Source organism: Heterocephalus glaber, unplaced genomic scaffold (genome assembly GCF_053883595.1).
Source record: "Heterocephalus glaber isolate CG9 unplaced genomic scaffold, H.glaber_assembly_v1.0 deba00001606, whole genome shotgun sequence".
In the NCBI taxonomy this organism is placed as follows: Eukaryota; Metazoa; Chordata; class Mammalia; order Rodentia; family Bathyergidae; genus Heterocephalus; species Heterocephalus glaber.
The window spans coordinates 21,690,308-21,711,532 of NW_028258377.1; the positions used below are offsets into that span (position 1 = coordinate 21,690,308).

General features: G+C 42.4%; 1 protein-coding gene across 14 annotated transcripts in view; it reads right to left on the reverse strand.

Annotated features, from left to right (window-relative positions):
- Tenm2 (teneurin transmembrane protein 2) overlaps nucleotides 1-21,225 on the reverse strand; it is a 1,248,268-nt gene that overhangs the window by 441,021 nt on the left and 786,022 nt on the right. The window contains exon 1 of one of the 14 annotated variants that reach the window (XM_021239964.2): nucleotides 14,973-17,318. The exons of the other annotated variants lie outside the window; for them this stretch is intronic. The gene's annotated coding sequence lies outside the window, so the exon portion shown is untranslated. Of the gene's footprint in view, nucleotides 1-14,972; nucleotides 17,319-21,225 lie in introns of those variants that run through there. 14 annotated transcript variants of the gene reach the window in all.

The window sequence follows — 21,225 nt, forward strand, 5'->3', positions numbered from 1 at the left end:
TCACTCTGTCAGTAGGTTGAAACTATTTCTGAATATAATGTAGTATTTGCTCTTAAAGTCTATTTTGGGGGTTTACAACTGAGTACCTCCTAAGAAAGATGCACTGCCCTCTCTCAGCCACGGTGCTGGCCAGCGGGACCCACCCTGCTCAAATGTTAATCTGTGACCCTCCCTCTGGGCCTTAACTGCCTAGGATTCAGGGCAGAGAGAACCATGGCTGTGTACAAATTCATCATCGTACCTTGTTTAGTCTGCCACTGTTGGTTTGCTTTCTTTTTCCTTTTTGATGCTAAGCAAACCAAGACAGAAAGGACCACAGTGATGGTGAATGATGACTCTGTGAGTCAGAAATGCAAATGTTAGAGAAAGGTTAGAGAAGGAAATGTTAGAGAAGGAAAGAAGTGTACCATGGTGGCTACAAGTTCAAGTTTGGGTTCAAATCCCACACCTGTCACTTTTTAGGTGAAGAATGATGATACAGTCCTTTCCCACTTTAAGTTTACATTTGCTGAAACAGTGGGAATATAGCATCAGTAGTACCTATGATTGTACTAAGATTGGCAGAGACATTGAGACAAAACTGCTAACATGATCAGTGTAGACTGGTTGTTACCACTTCTCTGGCTTTGAGACCCAGCTTTTCCTGGCTCCTGCCATCCAGGACCTCTCTCAGTTCCTCAGCTGTATCACCCCTCAAAGCCCTAGAGTGGAAGTTCTGTGAGTAGGGCTGTGCCTGCTTGTGTGTTCCCAGGCAGGGGTAGAGGGCTTGACACATACCGAGAAATGTAACAAATATTAGTTGTTGTCATGATGCAATGTATTAGGTCCTGGCAAACAGGTTGGGAAAATTAATCTCTAGCCTAGGGGATCACCAGGCTGTGGAAAAGCAGAAAGCAGCAGGGTTTTGATGAATTTATGATCACAATCAAATTGTGACTATAATGAACAACACTTTGTGTTTACTCAGAAATTCAGCAAAATCTAACTGAAGACTCGTACTGAGCCATATTCATCCTTCAGGCATGGTGGATTCACTGGCCATTGTCTTCAAAACCATCCCTCCATGGATACCCTCCTTGCACTCATAGGCAACAGCCCAGGTATTAGTATTCAAGTTTGATCACCTCTCTGCAAATCCAGTGGCTAAATACATATTTTAATTGAGCCCAGGAGTGTTGACTTGCAGACACAGTACAGAAAAAAATCACTAGAAAAATGGCAAGTGGAAGCAGCCTTTTACCTTTGAATGGAATATGACACTTCCAAAATATCAATAACAATTTCCTATTGGGGAAAAGCCTGAGGCAAGAATAACCTGTTTAGGTTTTTAAGCAGCAACTTGACAAAAAATTAGTGTTTCTTATTCTGTAGAAAACAAAGCTGCCATAGTAAGCCAGGGAAGTAACTTTAACTAGGTGAAATATAATGCAAGTGGTTTTTTGTGATGTTTTGATATGGAAATTATTAGCTAATGAAAGGGGTCCAATGTCCAAAATGAGGTTAAGCATGGTCACATTGATTAAAATGGGCACCAAAAATTCAGTTAGAAACAGAAAGACCAGAGTGACTAAGAATGTACCTTTGAAATAACATCAAACTAGTTATGGCCTAAGATTTCTAATCTTAATTGTATAGGACAAAATATTAATAAATCCTTGTCCTGGACCACCCAAAGCAACTGAAACACTGTAAAACACTCTATACTAATCTCACTGTCATACAAGTTTGTCTACATTCAAACAAATAATGGACTGTCCTTATATTTCTCGCTTTCTTTCTGTTTTAGTTATTTTTCTCACTGTTGGGACAAAATATCCAACACCCAAGGTTAAAGGAGGAAAGTTCATGGTTTTTTTCAGTCCACAATCAGCTGGCTCCAAGGCAGGGAGGCATGGCAGACAGGCATTGCAGAGGAGAAACAGTCCATGGCAGGCAGAAGGCAGCAAAGCAAGCAAGGGATGACCCCAGCTTTTTCTATCCTTTATATCTTATTCAGGCTACTTAGGGCAGGTAGCACTGACACCCTTAATCCTAGTGCCCCTGATCCTAGCATTGCACCATGAATCAATCCCAGTGTCACACACTCTAGATCCGGCCACCTTTGAAAAAGCCCACCTATGACAGCATGAGACTTTGGGGGAACACGCACAAGCCATAACATTTTTTATATAATGTGCTTATATATTTTTATATATAATGTCTTTCTTGCAGGAATTTTATTTGTAGTTCACTGATGATAATAACAGCAAATATTTACAGAGCAGTTATTCTAACTGTTGGCAACAACATTACATTTATAATCTTTCTTAATCTTCAGAAGCTCCTTGTGAGACAGGCATGCCTATGGTCTCTATTTTATGGAGTTGGACACCTGAGCTCAGGGGGTTTAAGTAGGTCATCCAAGGTCACACAGTGAGTGAGGCAGTTTAAACTCTGAGCTCTGGATCCTGCCACTATTGTCCCCTCCTTCCTCACTATTAAGTGCTCCTATAGTTCAGCTGATTCTAGAAATATTTCAAATGAAGAAAACAAGACTTTTGGGGGGCTTTTGAGGCTCCACAGGAAGCCCAAATGTGGCCCTTTCATAGATCATTAAGTCTTTTAAGAGCGTTTGCTCATAGAAACATTTTCTTAATAATCTACCATTATTTTTAAAATTCCAAAGCCCTGCTGTAGCATGTCACTGAAATTTGGTGGATTTTCAATTATTTAAAAATAAACCTTACCAACCTTCTTAATCTTTCTAGTGGGCTTCCCTATTGCTTGTTTTGGTACAACATAATTATCACATAAAAAAAGTATCTACTTATGCGGAAGCAAGAAAGAGAAAACAAAACAAATGGAAAACACAAACACAGGCATGTTTGTTGTTTCATATTGAGGGTTATTTAGCTTGGATAATAAATCATTACAATGAATGTCAACACTGCACAGGGGAAAGGGAGTAGTTAGTTGTATATGCTAATGGAAGACGTGCATTACTAATGAGGAAGAGAATGAACAATGCTAGCCACATGCTAGTTATCACTGCACATCACAAGACAATCGTGTTCACACTGAGCATTCGACTGCTGTATGGCAGTGCAGCACATATTCACATGTCAACAGCAGTAGCTCCCATACTCCATCCAAGACTCAAGAGTTTAAAAATAAAGCTGTCCTTGTCATGCAACCAAGACAGCAAGCCTGAGCACATCTGTCATAGAAGGGATCCAGTCTTTTCCCGGTAGAGGAGTGGCCTACTGGTGTCAAGAACATCAGAGTTCACACTACAAAGAATAGTAATATTACTCATAAATAAATCTAGCAACTTTTTTCTCTGAAATATATATAAGATCCAGGATTCTCTGCCCCTCTAATGCCACTAGTCTACCACTACTTTCTCTGTGTGTGTGTGTGTGTGTGTGTGTGTGTGTGTGTGTGCACTGGAGGTAGAATACAGAGCCTTGCACATCCTAGCTAAGTCCTCTACCACTGAGTTACACTTTCACCCTCCCCACTGCCTTAATCTTGGACTATAGCCATAGCCTTCTCGATGTTTTCTTTGTTCTTCTTTTGCCTCCTTTACATCTATAAAATACAGTAATTAAAAAATTTCTTAATTGTGTTAAAATACAACATAAGACTTATTAATCATTTTGAGATGTATAGTTTAGTAGCTTTAAGTACATTTACACTACTCTGCAACCATCATCATCATCCATCTCCAGACAATTTTCATTTTTCTAAACCAAAACTTCATATCATTAAATAATAACTCTCCACTGTACCCTTTCCATAGTCCTTGGTGACTATCCTATTTTGACTACTGTAGGTACTTCATGTAAATATAATCATATTTGTCCTTTTGCATCTGCCTTGTTTTGCTTTGCATAGTATCTTCAAGGTTCATGCATGTTGTCGCATTTAAAGACTGAATCTTTCTGCTGTAAGTACATGCCACCATTTGTTTATCTAGTCATCTACTGATAGACATTTAAGTTGTTTCCACATTTTAGCAAATGAGAATATGGCTGCTATGAACATGGGTGGTCAAATATCTGTTTAGGTTCCTGTTTGCAACTATTATGGGTATATAACTAGAAATGGAAATGAATCATATAGTAAGTCTCTGTTTCATTTTTTGAGGAATCGTCATGTCATTATGTTTTCCACAGAAATGGTACCATTTTACATTCCCACCAGCTATGTGTCGTGTTCCAATCTCTCTATCCTTTCCAACATTTGTTATTTCTCATTATAAATATTTTGATAATAGGCTTCCTAATGGGTGTGAAAATATACTTTTTAGAGAACATACACCCTTCTGTGGCTTCTAACTGTAGAATAAAATAATCTTGGCACGGTTACACGGCCCTATGAGATCTGTTCTTTGCAGAAGCTACTTAATTCTGTCCTATCCTACTCTGTCCGTTTATTTTGGCTAGACACGCTCACCTCCATTTAATTCTTGAAATGGCAAATTCTGCCCCAGATTCAGACCTTTGAACGTATTAATCCTTTGGCCACAAAAGTTCTTTCTCCGCTATTTGCAAGCCTGGCTTGGCCCTATCTCATCTCAGCTTACATCCCACCTTGTCATGAACTGATCTCATCGTTCTCCTCACTCTCTTTCCTCTCTTCTCTTCCTACTCTTTTCTCACATAGCAGTCATGTAAATGTGCAATGGTAATTTTTTCGCTCGTTCATTGATTTTACTGTTCCTCTCCGTATCTAGATAGACTCTTACTGCAGAAGAGCTCGGATTCTGATGTTGAGTGTGACAACAGAATTTGCTTCATTCGGGCAAAGGGCCTGGCACACAGTAGGACCTCGACAAATACCAGTGAAATTTATGAGTAATTTTCAGAGAACTGCAGACCTACAAACAGGACCGCGATTGGTAGTAGGCACCACATTCAATAACCTTGCACAGTTCTGGGAAAAGATTGGAAAGAACTCATCCTGTGCAGATATTCATCAGCCCTGGCAACAGGCACTGTGCATCTTTGGCCTGAAAAAAACCACACATCTCAATAACAATGGGATCAATTTTGACATTAACACGAATATTACCAAAGCCCAAGAGATACATTTAAATTCACCGAGCTCTGCGGCAGATAATATAAAAGCTCTAACTTGCTCTCTAGAAACTAGAAACTTTCATTTATGGCTTCCCAGCTCTTGCTAATCCTGCCCATTAGGCCAAAATATTGCATTTTACACAGGATGCGAGATCATACAAGAGACTGATGTAATACTTAGGCACGAAACCAGCTGGCAGATTTAACACTGAAATCCCCTTTATTCAGAAGGCACAAATCAAGCCCCTGATGCTTTTTCTGACAGACTCCTGCATGTTCCTCATTATGGATAGATGAAAGAAGACAACTCACATTCTGGGGCACAGCTCTCACCCCCTGCATTTGCATAGCCAGTCGTTTGTAAATGGAAAGAAACACAGCCCTGCATTTGCCCAGAGGTAAATGTTTACTCAGAAAGGTGACTTGTGACATTGACAATCATGTCAGTTTTCCATCTGCATATTTTAAGGTAATGCATCCTTCCTTTAAGTGCTTTCAGTTCAGCTTCTTGGTTTCCTTTTTTCAATGAGCACAGTGACACCTGGACCTCTAGGTCTTGATTTGAATAACTTTCTGGGAGAAGTGAAAAATGCAATAAGCTTCTTGCCAGCCCAAGGACAGGCAGCGGGCTTGCCAAAAAGCCAACGTTGAGACTGTAGTCTTTTCATCTTCCTTACCCCACCAGGCTTGACTAACTCAGGGCTGAAAGGCTCACCCCTGGCTGTGGCTGTGGAGGAATCCACCTCTACAATGTGGTGGATCCCTGGAGGTCTCTCTGGAACATTTACTCAGGTAGTGGAGCGGTTCATCAGCATAGCAATTTGCCCAGTCAGCTCCATCCGTCAAAGCAGAGAAGTGTGGCTGGCGAGGGAGCCTCTAGGGAGAGCTCCTCATGGGCAGGTGGGGAAGGCACATTCATCCAGAGATCATAAATATGCATCTTGGCCCTGATCTTCTCTGCATGCGGGTGATAGACCAGAGCCGGCGAAGAATCAATTCTCATCGGCCAGCCACAGTTGCCAAGTGCTCCGGCTTCGCCTAAGAATGCTCTCTATTTAGATCTAAGCAGGCAGGCAAATTTGCCAGGTGACTGACTGTCTGCAGCCCAAACGGAGAATGGGCAATCTCCCTAGCTTCCAGATCATAGAGCTTACAAATGGCATTCAATAGAAGTCTCTTCTTGAGAAGCCACTATCTTGCCAGGTGGGGAATGACAAGGACTAAGACAGGATCTTGCTCCTTGGAGAGCTGACAATCTAGTCAATTTAAATTAAATTGCTAAGTTAATTTAAATAGGATATAAAAAGCACTATGATGGAAAAACAGATGGTGCCATGAGAGCTGGGAAAGGAACCTTACTTAACTGTGGGTGGCATGGGGAAGGGAGGGTGGGTCACTGAAATTTCTCAGAAGTAAAATCCAGACCAATACACGAAGAATGGATAGCAATATGGAGCTTAAAATCCGGGTCCAAGAAGTGAAGGGAGGACTCCTCCGTGTCCCTCAGATTTACCCCCTACATCCCCAAGAGCTTTTCTTTTTCTTCACCACAGCTGGAAGGTTGAGAATTTTCCAGCATCTCCTTGGCTACGAGATCTTATCTGAAGACACCTACACTAAGAAGCCAAAACAGAGAGCTGAAACACAGACCAGGAGCAAGAGCAGCCTGGAAATTCTGACACGTATGAAGACACTTCTCAACCAAGAAAGCTGGGATTAGCAATGTGTGGCCTGTCAGTTATTTAGTGGCTTGTTTGCCAGGCTAGGATGGGAGGCCTAAAGAGAAAGGAAGAAAGGGAGGGAGAGAGGGAGGGATAGAGAGAGAGAGAGAGAGAGAGAGAGAGAGAGAGGGAGAGAGAGAGAGGCCCTGTAAATTAGTGCTTGTCAAGTGCAACAAGTGGGAGAGCCAAGGGAAGGTTTAATTAAAGTAAACAGACAATTTAAAGAGAGGGGAAGTTCAGCCTACATGGCAGAGAAATTCTATGTATCAAAACAGTCATGAAAATTACAAGTACTCACTGCCATTTATCATTCATTCCGGGCCTCTGTGGCAAATTCCCATCCACACTGATGTACAGCAAGGATGGCAAACCTTTTAGAGCTTTTGATGATACAAACAGCCTGCTGCAGCATGCATGCCATAGGTTCGTCACCAGTGGGCTAGAGCATGACTTCAGATATTGGCAGATGCTGGGCAGCTAAAGGCAGTGAGCTTGCACAAGGCATCTTTTCTCTTTCCTTTTACTTTTCTATTCCCCACCTCACTAGACACATTATAATAATAATAATACAATCTCCATTCAGCATGTGGTGCCTCAGTATCTCAGCTGGTTGTGGTGCTTGGGGGACATTTGACATTTGCTGATTGCTTGGGAGCTTGAGGCTGCAATTTCAAACTCTCCGCATAAAGAATCTAATGCAAAGACGTAGACTTGTGAACTGGAAAAGCTTGCTGGCGAAAGCTGTGTTTTCTATGGTCCACATAGGTAGATGCAAAAAATTGACCATGCCAGACAGGACAGAGCATGAGCCAGTGTACCCCAAGAAAGACTTTTTAAGAGATCTTTTAGGGCATTCACTTGCTATGATCAGTTTTTTCTAAGCAGTGAGCCTTTCATGGGCTGCCTTCAGCAAAAGAACCAGAGTAGACTGTTTTGTGACTTTGAGTGCCAATATTGACTAGAGTATGCATTAGGGCCACAGTTCTGGTATCTGGAATTACTGTACAGGGAGAAGGCAGGTGAAAGAGAAACTGTGAACGTGGAATTTATAAAGTGGATAATCAGTGATAATGGAAAAGGAATAAAGGGAAGGAAAAACAAAACAATCCCTGACAGTTCAATTGGATTTTGGTGAAGTATTTCTTGCATGGCAGGCATTCCTTAGCTCAAAAGACAGCTGCTTTTAGAGGGTAAGATGTAGGGGACTTAGAGTAATTCTTCTGGTAACAACTGTAGGAGGAATTCTGATTGCCTTGCAACCTCTGTGTAAACTTAATGAAGCATCTTTAGTTGGATGTTTTTAAAACTGGGTCAAAGAAAGGGAAAAAACACCCTGAATGCTGATGCTACTTTATAATAAATTGAATCAGTTGTGGCAGGAAATGTGCAAAAGGCTTTGGCTAAGCACAGAAGTGAACTAGCACAGCAAAAGCCGTTCTTAGGAGCAGAGATCCATAGCAGGAGAAGGTCTACAGGTGGCTTTTCATCCCCCATCTCACTAGCATTGGTTGGCAACCAGAGCTCTGTGTCCTGGAGCACACACTCAGGTCTCACACGGGCTCTCACACAGGCAAAACAAGGGGCTGAAGAAGAGAAAAGGGAGGGAAAATGACTGGCCAGAAAAGACACTGTTTGTTCTTTCTGATTTTAATGCCATTTCTTCTATCTGGTAAAGAACCTCTGATACTTTATATGCATGCATGAAGACGATTAGACACAGGTAAGTTCTCTCACATCTAGAAATGAGATAAAGGTGTATGAAGCTATGCAGGAGGGGATCTTTTTTCTTCCAAAAGACCTGGGCAGGTTCTTAGCCCACCTGGAGAAGACTTGAGAGCTGAGCATGTGCACATGTACACACAAGGGTGTTTGTGTGTGTGTAGGCCTGAGAGAGAGACTGCAAATCAGTCACTTCGATTCTTTTCCAAAAAGCCACGTGAGAATCAAGAACAACATGTTCCTGGGGCTGACCGGAAGTTGGGTGTGCCTCTGTACCTGTTTAATTCTTTCTAACTGTGGCGCTCTTGGCTCATTGGAAGCATCTGAATGATTTCAAGTTGACAAAACTTTCCCCATGGGCTTTATTGTTGGATGTGGCCCTTCTGGCGCTATTTCTGTGTTGCTGTCTCTGGCCTACCAGATATATCATAACTGCTGGCTGCATCTGTGGTCGGAAAGGAGAAGTGAGGCTGTGAGGCTGCTCAGCAGCTTCTGGAGCTAAGTGGGAAATGCCAGTTTCCCCAGAGGGCTGTGGGATGGATTCCAACTCTTCCCATTTCACGATGCTCCTCAATCCGTGGTCTGCACAGCCATTTGTGGCACTGGGTTAGTATTACTTGATGGTTCTAATTTTCTGTTTTCAATTCCTTAATCAACTAAAATTGAAACAGCGACCAGGTAAAAAGCTAGTTTGGCACTGATACTGATGTGTTCCTAGTATGTGATTTTTAGAATGAATTTGCCTATTACAGTCCACATTTCTCCAAGTGGAAAAAGATACTACTGGGCTTTTTCATGGAGTTGAAGAATTTCTTGGAGGGGCTTCTTTGGAATATCTATTTATTTGTTCATTCTAGGTTTTTTGTTTGCTTTTATTTATTTATTTTTTGAGACAGGGTCATTCTGTGTAGTTCTGGCTGGCTCTGAACTCACTATGTAGCCTTAGCTGGCCTTGAACTCATGGTGATCCTCCTGCCTCAGCTTCTCGAGTGTGGGATTACAACATGCACCACCATGCCTGGCTTTACTCACTCTGCAAAATATTTGCAGAGATCTTACCATGTACCAGGACCTGTTCTGGGTTCATGGCATTCATCAGTGAGCAACACAGAGACCAAATTTCCCCCTGGTGGAATTCATGTGTCAGAGGGGGAAGCAAACAGATAATAACGTAATAAATAGTTACTCAGCGTAATAGACTTGCATCAATGCAGCACCTGCACACACGCCCCCATGCGGGCATACATGCAAACACACATGGATACAAAAAATAAAAGTAAGAGAAAAAGAAAAAAGCAAGGTAAATGAGGTTAAGAGTGAGGGACATAGATGGAAGAGTGACTTTTGAACAGCACAGTGATAATTGGGTGCATTCATCAGCAGTCTGGGACATCTGGGCCATAGAGGCCTCCCATGGGTTACCAGAGGGTGCTGGTGTGGACACTGGAGTGTGGACAGAGCGACAGGAAGCCAGCTGCAGGGTAGAACCCACTCTCCAGGTACCAACATGCTGCTACACACCAGGGATGCTGTGGATGACACCTAAAGTCAGAATGGCTGACAGCTCTAGGGTGAATTACCTTCTGGGGATTCAAATAAAAGCAAAAGAGAAAACAAGGAAAAAGGCAACAAGTACGCAAAAGCTGGGTTCCCTGCAACTGTGTGTCAGGGCCAAGAGCAACTCTCAGAGACTACATACAGAACACCATGCAGTCCCGCGTTCCTGTGCCCTCCAATGGTGTATTAAATTCTCTCCTTGTCTGACATAAAGTAATATCAGAGAGTTGCCACTGTCTTGAACAACAAAAGATGGGATGATTTAATTTCTCTTTCTTCCAGAGTCATGTCACAGTCTCCTATTTAATGACAGGAGAAAAGAAACTGGACTTCATCACAACTTCCAGTACTCTTGGGAGGAAAGGGGCAGAGGCATGCAGGATAAAACGTGCATGCAGAGAGTTCATCAGTGAAGAGCAGACACTGCATTCTCACAGAATAGGTCAGTTTAGGACTCTGCTCCTCTCTCCAGACACCCACAACCACTTCCCAGGGAGAGCATAGCTCAAATAAGCTCAGCTACCACCATGGTCAATTTTACATTTCTGAATATTCATCAAATCTGCAAAAGGAAGAATAAACATTTCAAAAAACAAAAACTATCCTTTGCACAAGAACACTGTAGTTATTTATTTCCCACTCTGGAACTAAAAAAATACAGTCTCCAGGTGGGAGCTTGTCAACACCTTGGTAAACTAGCCCTCGCATTAGTCTTGTAGGAACATCCAGCGCATGGCTCTGCCTTTCAGCAACGGGTTCATAGGGCAACAGATTCCACAGCCTCCTCCCAGGTCAGTCAGCCGGGAACCGGACACCCACCCAGCTTCGAAGGAGCTGATTCATATCCCTCCCAGGCAGACCACAGCTCCCAGGCACATCCAGGCTTGTCCATCACAGAGCCGTCCACATTCTTGTCCCATCTGTCCTCACACCTGGGTGACTCACTCCCTACTCACCTGCACCTTCTCACTTCTCCAGCACCCTTCAGAGTCCCTGGGAATTGAAGTCTTTATCCTCGTGAAGTTTTATGAGAGTGCGCAGGGCTCGGGAAAATCTGCAAATGTTTCCATTTACAGAATCATAGTCCTAATAAATGTTTCCATGTACAGGATGTGAGTTCTAACAAATAGCAAACCCTAATAAAAGCTAACATTTATGGAGCACTTAGCATGTATTGGGTACTTATGAACACTTAATATTTAACATGTATATGTGCCAAGTTCTTTGAATTGATAGCGTTTAATCTTCACAGCACCTTTATTGTATGAAAGAGTATACTAAGACCCAGAGAGGTTAGGCGACTTGTTAGTTAAGTGACATCTGCTAAGTGGCAGAAATGGGGTTTGAACCCAAGACTTTACATATGCTTCTAACAGCTGCATGTCCTTTCTACGTGCTATAGAAGGTATGAATCATTTATAAACCCATTTTATATTTCTGCCCAACATTAAGCTATCCATAGTAAAGACGATCTGGTGGAAGACTTACAATGTACAGATCAGAAAACAAAAACTACCTGGGCTGTGGGTTTTTCACTAATGGATGTTACATCAGTCAAGGTCCTAGCACAGAGTCAGATGATACCCAAACTAGGTAATGTGGAGAGCTTGATAAGGGCATTATTTAAGGAGTTGTGGTGAAGGTTTAGGGTAACCACAAGGGATGACGCAGTGCTGGAAGGTTAGAAAATGTGAGGAGTTATTAGCATTTCCAAACTTCAAGGAGCAGGGAGTGATGAGAGGAATCCAAACCTCTCCAAAAATTATGAAGAGCGCTTTTTGAAAATGTCTGAGGCACAGGGAAAGAGCCAGCCTGGGACACCAAAACAAAGAGGAAGCTGATTCTCAGCATCCCTGCCTCCCTTCAGCCCAAGCCTCTAGTCTCCTCTTGACTTCTGATGGCTTCCCACTAAGTCACCCCAATTGGTAGACAAAGGAGAAAGGCACCAACAAACACCGCTTTCAGGGTAGAACATAGTGGCTTGAAGGATTGAGAGGAAAGTGAAGGACAAACAGCAACTATGCAGCACAGTCGCTATCACGGTAAACTGGGGCAAATCTCAACCTCCCTGGGACTCAATTTCTTCATCATTATAATGAGACAATTAGACCACATGCAATTTACACTGCCTTCCAGCTCTGACATTTTAAAGTTTTATGAATCCACCCTCCATCTATTTCCCGAGAGATCTTCAGAATAACTTCAAAAAATAAAGTATGAAAGACAGGCCCCACAACATGAGCTCTAGTGGTATTCTCTATGGCTTCTGCATGGTGCGCTGCATACAAGAGGGCAGAGTATGGCTGAGGTAGGAAGGCGTTTGACTGTCCCAGAAAGTAACCAAGGAACTGCTAAATAGTCTAAGAAAAAGGCCTGAGAATACGAACATGGTCCTGCAAGAAAATTACTATAATGCAAAATCCTTTGCTTTCTTTTTGATGCAAAAAAACCAAAAAACCAAACAAAACCAGAAGGTACATACTGCCGAGTGTTTGCCGAAAACCTGCACAGAGATGCCAGTGCCTTACATGCTTTTGCGGTGGCCTGTGTCATGACAATTCAAGCCCCATGCCAGCCCCATCCTAGCGTTCTCACAGAGAGCCAGGGGCCACGTGCTGCTGGACACTGGACGTGGATGTTTAGCAACATGGCCTTGGCTGGGGGAAAGCTGGAGGTGGAAGAGGTAAGGGGTACATGTACCTCCCTGAGTCATATGGGGCTCAGCAAGCAGGCTTTTCAGTGTGCTCCTAGCTCGTTTCTGGCTGACTTATGAGAGAACACTAAGCTTGTCCAAATAGAAAGAAGACACAGGCTCTTGATGGGAGCATTTGTCCTCTATAGCTTCTGGGGACATATTTACTTATCCCCAAAGGCTGAGATAACTGAAATGTGGTGTTTTAAAGATTGCTGGGATTGTCTGAAGTGTTTTGGGATTCTCCCCTGACTCCTTATATCCTTTCTGCTTAAAGAAATGTAAATGAAGTTGTACCACTATACAAGCATCCCTACGTTTTCTTGAGACTCATGAAAAAAGAATGTTAACCCCTTAACAAACTTAGTGATGATTTTCTCTTAAATGAGAAGAAAATTAGAGACTCTCAAGGCTCCTAAACCCAGGAAGCAATCAAAGTGTGTCTACATGTATGCTTTTGGGGAAAGTTGGGGAGTAAAAGAGAAGGGTAACAAACATCCTCCTAATCTATGGTTTCACTTTTCATAATTTTTAGTTACCTATAGTCAACCATGGTTTGAAAATATGAAGTGGAAAATTCCAGAAATAAATAGTTCATAAATTTTGTGTCATTCTGAATAGAGCGATGAAATCTTGCACTGTTGTCCTTTGTCCTGTTCCCATTATGAGTCACTCCATTGTCCAGTATAACTACACTGCGTATATTACCTGCCTAATAGTCACTGAGCCGCCATCTTATTTATCAGGTGGACTGTCATGGTGCTGCAATACAGGTATGTGTGTTCAAGTAACCCTTATTGGACTTAATAATGGCCCCAAAGTGCAGGTGTAGTGATACTGCTACATTGTTATAATGGTTCCATTTTATTACTAGTTATTGCTGTTAATCTTTTACTGTGCCTAATCTTATAAATTATTAATTTATAATTAAACTTTACCATAGGTATGCATGCATAAGGAAAAACAGTATACACAGGGTTTGGTACTATCTGCAGTTCAGGCATCCACAGGAAGTCTGGAACATATGCATCCTTTGCAGGTAAGCATTGTTGTATGTACGTATATAAAATTCACAATGAAGAAGTAGCAACCTGTGTTTGGGTAACTGTGCCTCTTGCAGTTTATATGCATACTAAAAGAAAAGCTTCAGACATGGAAGACTTGAAGTAGCATGTATCTGCTTCGTAATTATATGACCTTGGATTAATCCCCTGCTTTAGCTGTCTCATTTTAGAAGACAGATTTAATAACAACAATGATACCTACCACACAGACTGATATAATGATCCAATGAGATCAATTAGATCATGCAAGTAAAAGTACTTCGTAAAACATAAGCTTCCTTAAAATGCAAGGGATTATTATTATTCCACTTGAATTGACATGACAGCAGCATGCCGTGTGACGGCAAATGTTGCACCTCACGATCTGTCAATAAACTCAGCCACCTGCAGCAGAAGATACCAGGAGTTTCTTAAAAATCTTAAGACTCTGTTTCAAAAAGCATCTAAGTATTAGACACAAAGAGCAAGAATTATCTACGTTTGGAGAAAAGCTGGTGAATAGAATGGATCATTTCCCCTCTTTTCTTTTCTGTCTATTTAAAAAATATCTTGACATAGAGCTACAATAAAGAGTAAAGTCAATCACACATTTCCATGAGTACACAGAACTACCACAAATAGGTCTCCGGAGGCTGAAAAAAGTGACAGATGTAGACAGGGTAACTTGAAATCAAGTACTTTGACAATAGACACAGGATGCTTGACTTAACAGATGTTTACAGTTAATAAATCCCATTTTATATCCATTTTCACAGAATATTTTTCTGCTAATATACCTGGCAGCCCTCAAAAAGGAAGCAGAATTCAGATCACAGCCTGAGAGGAATTAGAAACGATACTCAGTGAGAATAATTCACTATTGCTGCAAGAGAACGACAATGAGAAATCAAACAGTTTCATTGCCAAGCCCCCCATCTTTCCCGGACACCTGCTGAAGGGTTAAAGTAAATATTCCAATGACTCTGACAATTTGGAGAGGTCCTTGCAAGCCCCATCTGCACGCACATGCGTCATCCTTACCCAGGGACTCCATCACAACCTTCCCATGGAGAGAACTCACAGACTGAGGTGACACATGGAGGAGACGCCATAAGAGACAGCCTGGCTTGCATTCAATGATGCCAGCCACGCTAATGACCAGGAGAGGGTGGCTCACCATCAGCATAAGCTGGGAGAGGGGATTCTCTTCCTTCTGCGTTCCTGTCTAACTATGAAAATCTCTAACAGCACCAGTCTGACACAGCTGAGGCCTTCTCCAGCTGGGAAGAAAAAACAGAATAGGCAAAATCTGCTCCCCCCTCCTCCCTTTCTGCTCCCTTCCCTGTAGACAGGCTCAGCATGAGGTTCCTGAGGAATTAGTTGCGGGAGGACGCCTCCCCCGCTGACAGCCAAATGCCAGCCGCAAGTCCTGCCCGTGTAATGTGTCTGACATTTCTGCATCTCTCTGGGTTAGCATTGTTTGACACAGACTTTCTGAAATGTCTCTTTTAAAAAGTTGGTGTGTGTTTGTGTGTGTGTGTACGATTTCTGTAGTTTCATGGCATCTTTGTATATATTTAATTTTTCAAAAAATTCATTCTCTTCGTTGCTGACACATCTCTGCTTTGGTACTTCCACTTAGGCAGAAGTAATTGGTTTCAGAAGGCTGAAAACTCTTATTTGAAACCATGTGCACATTCCTGTTGATGGATGCCCTAAAATGTTCAAATATCATCTTCCCTCAAGTAAAACAAGCGTTAATATCCAGAAGGACAGGATGAGATTGACAGGATGGCATACTTACATTTTAACTACCTGTTGTCAAATTATTTTAAAGCACCTATCTGGGAAAAGGGCTCAGTGTTCCTTCCTGGTCAGTTATCTTCAGATAGATCTGATCAAGTCTGAAAGGGATTCTTCCTCCCTTTCCGTACTTTACATTTCTCTTCGTGTTTCCTAATGTGTGAAGGATTAAGCCTAGATCACTTCCGAGCATCACCTGAGGCACAGTCTGGTGCGCAGAGGAAAAAGCGCTGTCCGTGTTGGCAGAAAGGAGATTCTAGGGATATTCAGAAACAGTTTAACTGCCAAGTCCCCCATCTTTCTTGGGGGTGATTTTGGGTCTCTTCATGCTGTTTTTGAAAAATCAATGCCGTTGCATGGCTGCTGAAGTGGATGACACCAACATGGCAAACAAAGAAAACTGTACTACGAAACAAAGGGCCCCAACTTCAGATGGTGAGGAAGGCAAAAGGGTGATCACGCACAGCTATGGCAGAGGGTCAGCCATGTACAAGGTCAGTGCAGCAGTCAGGGCTTACTTGCAGGAAGACACCCCTGTAGGTATTGTGAGCTATCACAGACACAGCATGTCAGCTACCAGAGAGCGAGATCGTTTCACCACTGGTGAGCTCTTCAGACACAGCCCAAGAACCCCGTCCGCGGCATCTCTGAGTAATGCTCCGTTACAGGCAATATGGCAGGGTACCCAGGCCTGTGGACTCTAGGACCAGACTGCCCTGGTTCAGTTCTCAGCTTGCTCAGCTCACCTACTATTGGCCTGCTCTTAGGCAAGTGGCTTAACCACACTGTACCTCCTGTCACACCCACACAGAAATGATCATAGCAGCTACCTCAGAGAGTTGTTATGAAGATTGAGCTAACACACAAAATCACTTGAATTACTGCCTTTAACAATAAAAGATTATTAATATCCATCCTCTCCCTGACTGCTCCCCATACAAGGGAAACTAGGTCCCATTCTAGTTTTGACTACAAACTGTTGTCAAAAAATTTTTCTCCACATGGAACCCAAATTAAGCTCCCTGCAATTTCCATTGATTTACCCCAGGCCTATTAGGAAACACAGAGCCACGATAAGCTTCATTTCTCTTCTTCTGACAGTTCTTCACCATATTTCAGACAGCTGTGATATATCTCTAAGTTGTCTCAAGATCAAACCTTCCCAGCTTTTACTGACTGTTCTTTATATGGCAAATTTCCCAAAGTTTTCTTTATCCTTACTTCCTTTCTTGGGATGCATTCAGATGTGTCCATATCTGAATGCAGTCTCACAGTCTCAAATTGAACACAATTTCTGGGTGTGGTCTAAGAATGGGAGATTACAGGAGACTAATTTTTGTTATACCAGATATGTCATAGAAGCCACTAGATACAGTCAAAATTCATATTTCCCCATTCATCCCATCCCTGTGGTCCATGTATTTCTGAGATACTTAGAGGAATAAAGGATATTCTCTCTCTCTCTCTGTCTCTCTCTCTCGCCTCACTCTTCTGACATGAGTCTGAATGACACAGTCAAGAACTCTCTTGTGTGCAGTCCCATATAACTAAGTACTTGCAACACTAGGCTGAACCTTCTGAAAAATCAGTTCACAGCTCTCCTGGATGGGAATCTTTACCTGGAGCTAAGTTTGCAAAACACCTAGGTGATCAGTCAATCTGACCACCAGAGAATTGAAGTGACTTACCCAACCTCACATATAGGTGGATCTGAGAATTGAGCCAATTTGAAATCACAGGCTAGAACATGCCCAAGGCCTTCTGACATGACCAATTCCACATTTCTCTTGCTCATGACTTCAGTATCATGTAGTCTATTTCTTTTCCGAAGATATTCACCAGTAACACTTGGTAGGTTTTCCAATACAGCAAATCAGTACACTCGATTGGCATCTCCACTGAAAAACATAGCTGTATGTGGGCATGGGCAATGAAGCCTGGCAAGTTGAGTGCCATACTGGGGTTTCAAAAAGGATCTGCATAGATAATGATCATGTACTGTATCTTTCAAAAAGCTAGAAGAAAAGATTTTGAATGTTTTCACCATAAAAAAAGGTAAATGCCTCAGGAGAGATTTATTAAACCTGATTTAAACACTATACCAGGTACATACACATCAGAACATAACATGGTACTCCATTAATAGGAATAATTTCAGCTGGGCGTGGTAGTACACATCTGAAATTCCAGCACCCTGGGAGGCTGAGCCAAAAGAATTGCAAGTTCGAACCCAGCCTGGGCAACTTGTTAACTTAGCCAAGATCCTGTCTGAAAAAAGCAATTTAAGAAGGGCTGGGTATACAGTTCAATGTGAAGGCCCTGGGTTAACTCCCAGTATTGAAGAAAGAAAAGGGGTATACTTTTGTACATTTCTATGTATCAGTTAAAAATGTTAATTTAAATTAAAAGAAAGAGCTATCAGAGAATACTGAACTGTATGTCTTTTAAAAAGCAATTAATCTCAGACTTCTCAGGATATGGGCATCATTCTCATCTTTACTTGCACAATGATTTGAGAATGTCTATGTGTGTTGTTTTACAGTGACAGGCGTCCTAGAGACAGGAGATGTGTCTAAACATCTTCTGGCTGTACTGACTGACAGATGACCAGGAGCAAGAAATGTGGCAATTCACTTATTCCATTCTGAAATAAAAATGTTTAAAAACACACCTGCTTTCTACTTGCATGAGAAAGATAACACAAACTTAAATATACGATGAATATGTATATGTACAGCTCAAAAACAAAAAGCAGGAGAAACCTAGCTTTAAAGTACTTCTTAATCTGAAGCCAGTTTAAAATCAAAAGCACAACAAACAAGCTCAAAACAAATCTCAAGCCTCTCAATGTGTTGCATCCCACTAGACATGTAAGAAAATATTTCAACAACACAGATTCCACCTCACCCCAGAAAGAATGGCTGCTATCAAGAAATCAACCAATAACAAGCGCTGGTGGGGCTGTGGGGAGAAAGGAACCCTTCTCTATTGTTGGTGGGGTTGCAGGCTGGTGCAACCGCTGTGGAAATCAGTATGGAGATACCTCAGCAAAGTAGGATTAGATGTCCCATTGGACCCAGCTATTCCTCTGCTGGGGATCTTCCCAAAAGAATTAAAAGAATCATACCGCAGTGATATATGTGCACCCATGTTTATAGCGGCAGTTTGTGATAGCTAAAACTTGGAAACAGCCCAATTGACCATCAACTGGAGCCTGGATAAAGAAAATGTGGTTTGTTTTGCTTTTTATAAAATGGAGTACTACTCAGCCATAAAGAACGAGACATGAGAGACATTTATAACTAAATGGATGCACATTGAGGCCATACTCTTAAGTGAAATAAATAGGACACACATGTGTCCTAAATACCGAATAGTTTCTCTGGTGTTAAAAACTAATCATGAATAAGGATCAAAATGTATAATTGATAATGTGAAATAGGAAGAAAGGGTCTAAAGGAGTAGGGGAAGTGGGAGGGGAAGGGGAAAGGAAAGAAGGGAAAAGAAAAAGTATGAGAAAAGGAAAAAAATGGAAACAAAGTCTTTGTAAATAGGGAAGGGTGGAGGGGATGAAGGGAGGGCAGGGGAATGGGGAAAAAATAAGAACCAAGGTACACCATGTAAAGTTACAAGATCCCAATGATGAATGTAACTGTACTGTGTACCTAAAATGCACCAATAAACTTGATGGAAAAAAAAAAATCTCACTGATTTGCTCTGCTGAAGTGACCTCTCTCTGTTCTCATTTTATCTTGCTTAATTCTCCTGGCACTCCTCCACGTTACAGTTTAATAATTCTGTGTCCGTGCACCCTCCCCTCGCCAGACGGTCCACTCCTGCGGGACGGGGTGGCCTATCCTGCCGTTCTCCGCCGCCCGTGCCAACCTGTGGCGAGACAACCTCCTCGCGGTTCTCTCAGTATCACTCTTGGTTTCTCTCTAATCCTTTATCCCCGTGGCAGGCAAGATGACATTTTAAAAACAAGTCTAGTCATTACTCTCCCTTCTTAAAAATCCTTTACTGCTTTTTCGTTTTTCCAAGGAGGAATCCTTGGTAGGGGAGTGCCCCAATGAGATGACCCAGGAAACCCCGTAAGGTCTTAGCATCTATTTCACTCTAACCCCCAGTCCCTTCTCTCGCACCAGCAGCTCTATCACTTCAGTACGGGAATGCGCAGTTTCTCTCCCAGCCCACCGTTCCCTCCCTCACCTTCCTGGGGTTACATCTTGTTAATCAGTTCACTTCTTCAGTGAAGCCACTCCTGATAGTATGTTCAGGTCAGGACGTTCTGATGTTACCTGCCATAGTGTTATCCTCCAAATTTTCTTCCAGACCTTTCCAAAGCATATTTCCTGCTACACTGGTGGAATATGATATAACCACACCAGGAAATGTTAAGCCCTGAGTTCTCAGAGCCTTTCTAAATAGCCGTGCCAGAAGGAGGAGTTCTATTTCTCTCCTGAAAATAAAATGTCAGTCCAGACATATTTCTAGAGGTGAAAGAAACTACCCTAATGCTGAATCAGCCACCTACATCGTTTTTATTAAAAAAAAGAAGAAGAAGAAGAAGAAAAAAAGAAAAAGCCCCAGGCTGGTATGTGTACTTTAATGGCAGACTGGTTTCTTTGGTTAATGAGTTTAATATGCGAAAAGACTCCCAGCAGATTAGCGAGAGGATCAAAGTGGAGGTGAATTACCACTGTGTGTTCTGGAAGTCCCATCGGCTGTCCCTGAGTAACTGCCTCTATGGGGTACCCGTCACCCCAACAGAATACATCAGGTCACCAAAAATGCGCCCCACTTGGACTCATCTTTACAGCCCCGCTCACAACTTCAGAAAATCCTAGGGTCAAAGAGGAGGATCCTGCCAGATGTCAGGGACAATGCCCTTGTGGACAAGGACTCACTGTGTGGGGAATCAAGCAGGAAGGTGTGGACTTGGGGTTCAGGCTCCCTGACCTGTGAGCGTGAAGGAACCTTGATGCCCAGTCTATGACCAGACGGGCAGGGGCATCAGCAGAAAGACACGTGACACACAGGGCTGCACCTCCGTGGGCAGGGCAGGGGCAGGGGGTAGAATGGTCTGGTATTTGCTGAATATCTACTCTGTGGCAGATCCTCTGCTGTGGGCTGTGCATCACTTCCTCAGTCCTACTCTCCTTCGGTTTCTTCCTTCCTTGGTTAGAGTCCTACAGGCAGCTCATTAACACACCTCCTAGATAATGAACCGATATGGTAATCTTTCATCTTTTGTTTAAAAAAAGTCTCCTTCACTACAGATTGACAAAGTCTAACACACCTGGTAAAAGCACAGAAAGATGAGTGTTTTTTCAAAATAAGCAATGTAGTTAAAAACCAAGTCAGTTCCAGAACAGAAATTCTTTCCTAGCTCTCCTCCTTCAATAAAAAGGGGGATCTCCTTATCCATATAATAATATGTATGGCTTAAGGGATTTGGGGCAGAGATCAAAAATATTCATCCAAAAATACAGATTTTACATCGCAGTGAGTTATTAGCAGCTGATTTCACAGAGCGACCCTCTACTCCCAGGCTGACCTTGCAGACTCGGGTCATAGGGCTCAGTACGGAATTCAGAAACCTCCTTGGGCTGTTACAAATCTCTTTC